Genomic DNA, 9,828 nt, shown 5'->3' on the forward strand with positions numbered 1-9,828 from the left:
GGTATTTCTTCAGTAGAGCAGATTTCACCTTTTAATAATTTTCCGCATCCTGTTCGCTGAGCCTGGCGATCAGATTAGCCGCCTTGCACGGTAAAAGACCTAGCAGGCGTTGTGACCACAAATTTTCTGCGATTTTGCTCTTTTGACACGCCCTTTAATAGTTGATTAGATACAGACCGATGTCTTCGCCCATCTTGTAGGGATACATCCAATTGTCTGTATGGTGAGACTCTACCCTGTTTAATCTGTCACTAATGCTTGCTCCCCCGTTTTGGGCTGCCAGACGCTGGCTTTCGAGTTGGAGCTCCATCATTTTCAGTTTTATCTGATCTGCGTCTTGCTTTTCTTTCCTTTCATCCTCTGCTTTCTTTTTTTCATCCTCTGCTTTCTTTTTTCATCCTCTGCTTTCTTTCTTCGCCGTTCTAGCTCTTTCTTTGCCATTTCCCACGCAATTTGCATCGCTTCTTCGTCCGCATCGCTATTATTGATTGCTTTTATGATTGCCCCTTTCCTCATTCCTTCTTCCACTTCCACATCCAACTCATCACACATCAGCAACAGCTCTTCCCTATCAACCTTCTTGAAGTCCATGATCATTGCCCCAAATGGTGGCTTTGCCCACTCGCTAATGTTCTATGGTTCTGTGCAACCTACACTGTGCTACAGACACCCGATTACCAGCAGTTAAAACTTTTAACCCAGAGTTTAAAGCCTGGTGAATCATAGAACAAAGACAAAGCGCTCACCCGTATATGCAGAACGATGTCACCTGGTCCATCCCACCGCTGCCACCAGTTGTAGGTGGGGATCGGGGTCGCTTCTCGACACAACCTCGGTCAAGATGACGCCCGCTCTGTCCAGGACAGGAGTTCCGCTGAGTGAAGGATTCGTTAGTGGAGGAAGAAGACTTGGTTTATTTTACATATTTACAAGCTTTTGAGTTCAGAAGTGAGCTGCTGCAACTGCATCTGTAGTCCAGTTTTATACACTGCGTCTTCCCTAGATTCCCCAGGTAGGGACGCCATTGCCGTAGTGGGTGTGGACAAAACTTTCACTATCACACACAGACACCTGCGCACACATGGACACGCCCCTGGCATAAGTTGAGCTTGAGGGAAAGGGGTATGCGGCCAGGACCCCGTCGGGCTGGCAGGAGACGTCAGGTGGTCGGCCCGCTCTCCGCCGGTCGGTGAACTTCGAAAAAACCGAGGCGCAGCCCCGTCGGGAGATAATCCCCAGTGGTTCTGCCATTAGCGATGGCCGGCGAAGCCTGCAGACAAGCCACTGTGGCGATCCGTTCCCACGCTGGTGCTGTGCCCGTGAGGCCAGGGGTAGTCGGGTCGGTGGAGACGTCGGGGAAAATCGGAAGACAGCCGGAACCACTTCGCGGCCCGTGGCAGCGACTCCTTAAAAGAGATTTTCGCAGAACCCTGCTCTCCGCTTGTCCCACGGAGCAACGACCGGGCGAGCGCGGTAAATGCACCCCGCAGACACCTGGCGAGAGATTCTGTCTTGGTGGCAATCCTCGAGACATGCTGGCGCCAATCCTAATACCAGCTGGCGGCCATTCCTAATAGAAGCGTTTGGGTGCAGGTGGGCTGGAAACGCTGATTGGTCGATGGGATGCGCTTCTCCGTGACGTTTTTCTGCTTCTCCCTTGTTCTCAACCGGATGTGGGGTCGCCGGGCCTCTCTCGGCCTGTCCCTAGAGAAGCGTTTGCGGGTCGGTGGGCTGGAAACGCCGATTGGTCGGTGGGATGCGTGTCTGCGTGACGTTTTTTCGCTTCGCCCTCGTTCTCAACCGGATGTGGGGTCGCCGCGCCTCTCTCGGCCTGTCCCTAGAGTGCCTAGGGAATCGCTACGGCCGGCCGGCCGGCCGCCGGGCGTGCGTGGTCTGCGGGCATTCTCTTCGTGAGCGTAGGGGGCGGCGCGCGCGTTTCGGAACCTGCTCCAGGTATGGCTTTTTTTTTTGCGTGGTGCGCTCGTCGGCGCAGCCAGCTGAAATTTCTGTACAGTTCTTGCTTCCACGACATTGCGACGACCCCCAAAAGGCGCTGACCCGCGAGAAATCGCCAGCGACATAAAGGTACGCATTTTATCTCAAATTTCGCTTCATGAAGTGCTGTACCGCTTACCTACATGCCTTGCGCATTCCAGGACCTCGTTTTCCTGCTGCAGGAGCACGTCGTGCTGGTGTTCAAAATTTTGCAACTCCATTACGACGACCCACATAAGGTGCGGTTTGAGGACCGCCGGCGTCGCCATCTGAACCGCCGTCCGACAGCCACGATGAAGCGCTTGTCGGGCGTGCACGTTCTCAATCACGAGGTAAGGGTTGAACAACGTTTTCGCAAGTTTTCTCGTGCAGAACTCGCCAAATTGCGGCGCTTGTAACGTAACTTTTTTTTGCAGCATCGTTTCCTGGATGCTTCTGGCGAGCCGATGCTGTCCTTATTTGCCGCGGACCGATACCACGTGGCGAGACGCCAGGGCATCGACCCCAGTGCGCCTTTGTTCCTTTGCAGTGGCAAGTCCAGGGTAAAAGTGGCCACGATAATTCTGCCACTACAATCTGCCCTTTAGGATCGCTATCAGCTGTAACGGTAAGTCCTGAAGTTCCGACTCGCGCATTGTGGAAATCGCGCCTGGCCTAAGTGTCCAGCATTCACCCAGTGCAGTGCAGTTTTGTTTAATTCCGTAGAGACTTCTCGCGCTTTGTCGAAATCGACGGCAGCCGTGAAAATTTACATATTAGACCCCGCTACAGCATTATCCCAGCGCACCGCGCCTTTGTTTCTTTGCGTCGGCAAGCGTTAGAAGCGCGCGCCGTCTCGCGCTTTGTCCAAGTCGGCTCTAAAACTCGCGCTAGGCCTCGTTGCCTGGTTGACAAAGTGCACGGCTTTGTTCCTTTCAATGGCAAGCCTCTGTCACTACAGTCGGCGGCCTTAATTTTTATGATCGATTTCAGCTTCAACAGCAAGTCCAAGAAAAGTTATGACGATCGCGCGGTGTGGAAATCGGCGGTAGAGACAAAAAACTCGTGCTTGTAGCTGCAGACTTACCCAGCTCCAGTACGCCTTTGTTTATTTCCGTAGCGACTACCAGCGCTTTGTAGAAATCGACGCCAGCCGTGAAATTTTACATATTAGACCTCGCTACAGCATTAGCGCAGAGCGCCTTCGTTTCTTTGCGTTCTAACTTGTTTGCTCGTTACTTTTGTTCTTTTCAGTCGTTTCCTGAATCTGTCCAAAGAGCCGGGGTAGGTGGATGATTGTTCGCCGTCAGTGGAACCACATGGCGATCGCACTGCATACAGCACGACTTTGGTCCATGTGTTTTTTAAATAAAAACATCAGATGTCGAAGGTCGTGCCCGAGGATTGCTTCGACAGCTGGGGCAAAACCATGGGGACCGCACACGCTGTGTCGTCGCTGCCAAGTGAAGAGGCACAAAACGGCTGTCAACCTTAATAAAGGCCCTTCTCGGGGCCGCCTCAGTGTTTCCTGGCAGATCACACGCTTTCCACCCTGTGCACGTGTTCTCATTTCCAATTAAATAGGTCCTTCAAACCCTGCAGAAGGCTTGAATTAGGAACTGCTAATATCAAGATGGTACTTGAGAAACAATAGCGGCTACAATAACAAAGATGAAGAGGGGCTGGAGTTACACGCAAATGAAAAAGGTTGGAGGTACCCAGATAAGCTGAAATGGTTTTGGGCGGGAGTCCTAGTTATTCTATATAAGACTCAAATAATGCATATTCAGCGTTTATCAAGGTTTTTGTAGAAATATATAAAGAACATTAAGCAGTCTAAACGAACAAGAGAACCATGGATCACGCCAGAGCTCAGAAGAATGATAAAGAGCAAAAACAAGTACCATGCCTTTTTAAATAATCGCTCTCTTGAATCTCTTATTAAAAAAAACAAGAAATAATCTAAATGCTGAGCTTAAGCGTGCTAAGACTGTGTATCATCAAAAACTGTTCTCTGATGTTAGAATGAAAAATTCAGACACTGTGCAAAGTTGTAGATAACTTGTTACGTCGCAATACGAAAAATGCGCCAGCTCAACGAATAATCTATAAGGGCTCTGAATTATCCGGTGAGGCTCTTGCTGGCCATTTAAACAGCAATTTTTTAACCACCCATTTACCTATGATGCATCTACCTGAAGTTCCTTCATCTCGTAGCCCTTTCGAAAGCCTTTTCCTTGAGTCCACCAATGAGACCTTTATGAATTTGAATAATAGCAAAGCCTTAGATGTTGACAATATTCATATAAAACCAGTCAAATATGTACTATCATACATTGCACCTGTGCTTGCATACATCTTCAATTTGTTAATTGAAACGGGAGTTTACCCGGAATAAATGAAGAAAGCAAGAGTGACAGTTGTGTTTAAAGGGGGAGATAAAGATGTAGTGTCCAATTATAGACCAATATCTGTGATTCCAGTCTTTTCAAAGGGCTTGGAAAAAGTAATATTTTCCCGTGTAGTGAACTTTTTTAATGCAAAACAAATCCTGTCTGATGCTCAATTTGGCTTCCGAAGGGGAAAGTCGACGGAAACGCCTTTGTTATCACTTAAGGAATGTATCCTGCAAAACACTGAAGCAGGTATTCTCACTGTCGGACTCTTCATTGATTTTAGTAAGGCTTTCCATTCCGTAAACCATCAAATTTTAACTCATAAACTTTCTCAAAACGGAGTTCGTGGAACACCTTTAGACCTCATGAAATCATACCTGCAAAATCGAAAACAATCTGTCTATATCCACAACCATCAGTCTTCTTTTTTGGCGGTACGAAATGGTGTGCCTCAAAGCAGCATTCTGGGCCCGATGCTTTTTAACATCTATATAAATGACATTGGTCATATTTATGACAAAGCGAAATTTATTATATACGCCGATGATAGCAGTTTACTAATCCCTGGTCACGACATAAACAAGTTAATTGAAGAGTGCAACGTAATCCTTACGAAACTAGAGAAAAGTCCTCTTCTAATTGCCTACAAATAAACCCTACAAAGACAAAGGTAATGATTTTCCGTGCAAGGAACAAGCCAGTCGAACTACAACGCGCTCCTAAATACTCAGGTCAAGAAATTCAAATTGTAGACAGCCACAAAATCCTTGAAGTTACTTTCTCGTCGCATCTCAGGTGGGATCGACATGTGGAAAATATTTGCAAAAAGCTCTCTTCAGTAGCAGGTGTTCTAACACGATGTCGATAGTTCCTTCCCACTCACGTGAAAATTCAAATTTATCATGCTCTTTTCGGTTCCGTAACTCTGTTTGGGAAACACCACAAAAACAAATGGGATAAAAATACAGGTTCTGCAGAAGAAAATGATCCGCTACATTGCAAACCTTCCTTATCTGTCTCTCCAACGCAAACTGCTTTTAGAAATTATAACATCATTCGTTTTGAACATATATATGTTTTTCGCATTTTGAGGTTCTTTTACCATTCTTCTCCTGCTTATAGAGATTTCTTAATACGTACTACACATTTAAGGACCGCTTCGAATCGACTCTACACCTGAAATACCGATCTCTGGTATATTCCATATTTTCGAATTAATTATAAACTACAAACGCTTGAACACAATTTACCGACCACTCTTAATAAGCGCAAAGTTTTGGATAGTGTTAAACCAAGCGAGTTAAAAATGTATTTTGTTAATATATAGCCAGGTTGCATTTAATGTTCCTTTGTTGTCTGCCGGTGCCATGTGTGCCTATTGAGTGTTTCTTTTCTCTTTATTTTTCTCGGGTCTTCTCTTTGTTTTCATGCGTCTGTAAACTATTGTTAGTGAACATACATGCTCATTGTTTTCATTGCAGTTCAAAAATTGAACAAAAAAGTAAAAAAAATAAAGATAGGAGTGTGGGGAGCAGACAGGGACAAGATTGGGGGAGGAAGCAAAAAATAGAAAGAAAAGAAAAAAAGGAAAGGGGGGAGAACTATTATAGTAAGGAAGGACGGGGTAAAAAAAGGAGACGGCGAAACGAGAGAAAGGGAGAGGAAGACGGTGCCCGCGATATGGGCAGCGCGGCAACCACAGGCGTACGAAAGCAAAACGTGCAAACAAGACACAAACAAAATGCACAAACACAAAGATGGGCGCCGCTGCAGATGCGTGGCCAAAGAGGCGCCGCTGCGCAAATGACACTGGCAGCGACGAACAGGCCAAACCAGGCGCCTTTTGGGGGGTTCTCACTAATTTCCGGTGAGCCCAGGGCTAGAACGTTAAGGAAGGAGTGGGCTACGTTAACGAGCACATGTAACTTACTCAGGGGGTCTGGGTTTCACTGAACGGTGCACCCCTCTCCCTGGGCGGGTCGTTGAACCGACTTCGTCGGGAATACTTGGTTGTAGTGGGGGAGGGCTGGGCTAGCTGTGTACAAAGATTTCAAATTGTCGGAAAAAAGTAAGGAAAGAACGTCAGAGCTTATTAATACTGCACGAGGCAGGATAGTGTAAGTAAGGAGGGGTATGATTGCCTAGGATATACACTAGGAGTTAAAAAGGGTATATCTGAGTTAGCCAATTAACGAGAGGTGCAGTATTATTTTGTTCGGAGGTCGTGAATAAAAGAAAGGATACCAGGCTTTTCGTTAAGACATTCTTGAATAGTATTAAACTTGTGGATAAAATAGAATTCACGTTGTTCACGTTCTCGCCTGTTTTTGAAGCCCCCTTGAATAATTGTTACTTTTAGTTGGTCAAATGGGTGTCCTTCTGAGTTTACATGCTTGGATAGGGGAAGATTGGGGAGAGGCTTGGTGTGTGCTCGGTGGTTGTTAAATCGAATGCGGAATGCAGTGTTTGTCTCTCCTATGTATTGCTGGTTACACACAGTGCATTCAAGAAGGTAAATAATGTTAGATGAGGCGCAGTCAAACTTGCCGTTGATTGAATGCTGGAAAACTGACCTCGTACTAGTTGCGGAACACGTAGTCTTCATGTGCTTGCAAACTTTGCAGCGATCTTTACTACAGGGCTGGCATCCATATTTTGGGGTTTTGTGTTCCTTGGAGTGGACTAGATGGTTCTGAATGTTTTTGGCACGCCTGTAAATCACGCGGGGTGCGCATGTAAATATTTTCGATAGTCGTTGACTTTGCTGGAGAATATTAAAGTGCTTATTAAGAATTCTGTTTATGTTCGGTGCGTTACTGTTAAATGTGAGAATAAGGTTTATAGTGTAATCATTTCGGTTATCTCTTCGGTGCCCCTGGAGTATTAGACTACGGTTCAGATTTGAAGCTCTGCTTATGGCGTCATCAATAAAAGAACGTGGATAGCGCTGCGTTAAGAGCACGTAAACATTTTTAATGCTTTTTATACGTATATGTAAACAATTTTTTTTTTTGCTTGAAGTGCGTTTGTCGTGTACTGCCATTTCAGAGGCGCTTGGGCCCAGTCAAGCTGCTTTTTAGCATCTTTTAGCCCTTGCATCTCTGTAGTATGTAACTTGCATTTTGTAAAAATGAAATGAAATTGCATTTGGAAGAGAAAACCAAGGTTTCATTTTGCAGTGTAAGCTTGCATCTCTAGAATGAACAGAGAACGTTGCCTCACACTGCTTGGGCCTGTCGTTTGACCCCTCGTTCACCGCAGGGAAAAAAAGGACCTCTCTAGGAAACTATTTGTGGGATCTTTCCTCTGCTTCAGGAGGGGAGGGGGAGGGGAAGGGGGTTGATGGCCTCCCTTTTGTCGGGTTCGCCGCGACACGCGACGCACGACGGTCAAGACGACGAAAGGAAGCGGGGAAAGCTGCCTTTCCGAAATTAACCGTGACTTGCAGATGCCTATAGCTGTGTTTGGATTCCAGGGAAGTAGTAGCCGACCTCTGAATCCTCCTCGCCCATTCCCACGGGGCTCCGCGTGCCATGTCGCCATGTGCGGTCAAAAAAGCGCAGTGTGCAGAGTTTAAATTAAACAAGTATGAAACTATACAATGAAGCCAATTACAGACAGCTAGAGGAATTTCAAGAGCATGCTGTGTGATGCTAGTTATCTCAGGGAAAACTAATGCAGCCAACTATTATTTCGTATTTTTTTTTACCCAACAGACATGAAAGGTCTGGAGATGAATTAGTACCAAACACATCGGTACATCAGTTGTAATGCCTGAAAAAAGTTGTACCAACATATAGATGCCCATGTCGTGATAATCAGGAATACTGAAGAATTAAGGAAAATTAAAACATTTTTTTTTGTTCGGGCTCACACACCTGCTACAAACATCTTTATACGTAGCAATTTAAATGACTCTGTAGGATGCTTTTTGGGTAAAAAGTACAGTATGGCAGAAAGGAGTCTTCAGGAAATGCACTGTGTAGAAATAGCCATACCAATTCCATCTCATCGTTCGATAAATATAACAAATACCGTGCAAAAAAGCTTGCTGCATAGTATAGTTGCAAGTTACTGGTTGCAGACCGCTCTGCAGTCACTGCACTGTGATTGTGTATGTACTGCATGACAGTGCGTGGATAGCAAAGCATGCAGTTAACCAACAAAGAGGTGCTTGTCCATATCGTTTACCACACATATAAACAACATCAATGAAACAGGATGCTATGTGTAACTTTCTGACATGTTCCTTTTTGGCAGCCTCTAAAAATGTTTCTGCCTAAATGAGCTGGCTTGTTTTGCAACAATATAACCACGGGACTGCTGTAAATTGCCACATTTTCAAATTGTATGAAAATCATTGCATGTGAGGGGTCACAACCCTATCCTGTGTCTTGAAGGTCCCGTTGCTTTGTTGGCAATGCTTGGACAGCCATGGCCAACTTTCCGCATTCATGTGCACAGGGTATGTCCATTACGTGCATGCCTTTCCACCTAGTAATGGCTTACATTGTAAACAGACAAAAAAAACACATAGAGCACAAGTACAGATAGTATTTGTAGTCCACACTCTTCTTATTCACCTCAGTAAATATGGCACATACCCACGCGGGGGGATTAGCCAAGGTACAGTGGAGATTTGCCAATGAAGTATTTGCACGGGAAAAAAGACGTGAGGCGGCGGCGTAGAAGACTGAATCAAGATAAAGAGAGGAAAATTCAATTAAATTTAAGAAATATGAATTACCAGGAATAGAACCAAGCATTTCGGACATGAGACAGAATTTTGTATACAGCTAACAAGGTAACCGATCAGTTGCACTTATGTAATCATGATGGTAGCCACAAACACTGCTTAACGGGAATTCCTTGGCGCTCGCGCCGACCGAGAGAAGAACTGGAAGAGACTGGAAGAGGGACCTCCAAATACTGATTTCCTTGAACAACCGCCGGCAAGAGAGGAGAAAATGGTCTAATGTTTCAACTTGCCCACATGAGACACAAAGGTTTGTCGCAGGGAACCCGTATCTGCGTAAGTACAAATTTAAGTGAGGGATTCTGCATCGCAGAAGCGTCATTGACGCCTCAAAACGCCTTGATTTACACCACCGGACATCCCATGGGTACTTTAAGTGGTGAAAATCCACGGTATTGAGCAACGGATCACTCAAGCTGGCTGAAATATGTTGGAACCACTGGAAACCTGAAGTTTCCAACAGAATGAGGTGAGGGACGGGATAGATTAAGATTACAGGAGCGCTGAGAGCTGACCTTGCCAATAAATCAGCCACCTCGTTAAAATAGACACCCGAATGCCTGCAGGTACCCGGACAAAGCGGATCTCACGCACTGTGCACGGAACAAAACACCTAAGCGGCCGATTCAATAAAAGGAAAAACGCTAAGGCGCCCGTGTGCTGTGCGATGTCAGTGCACGTTAAAGATCCCCAGGTGGTCGA

The 9,828-nt window shown here is 45.8% G+C and overlaps 1 long non-coding RNA gene across 2 annotated transcripts; it reads left to right on the forward strand.

Moving 5' to 3' along the window:
* Nucleotides 1-1,961: 1,961 nt before the first annotated feature.
* LOC144133439 (uncharacterized) lies at nt 1,962-3,597 on the forward strand. Of its 2 annotated transcripts, XR_013315053.1 has the most exons (4): nt 1,967-2,085; nt 2,157-2,327; nt 2,412-2,602; nt 3,229-3,597. It is a non-coding gene; the product is annotated as an uncharacterized LOC144133439 (long non-coding RNA). The 2 variants fall into 2 exon arrangements; XR_013315051.1 differs by having other exon boundaries at nt 1,962-2,327.
* The last annotated feature ends 6,231 nt before the right edge of the window (nt 3,598-9,828 follow it).

Source organism: Amblyomma americanum, chromosome 1 (genome assembly GCF_052857255.1).
Source record: "Amblyomma americanum isolate KBUSLIRL-KWMA chromosome 1, ASM5285725v1, whole genome shotgun sequence".
Lineage (NCBI taxonomy): Eukaryota > Metazoa > Arthropoda > Arachnida > Ixodida > Ixodidae > Amblyomma > Amblyomma americanum.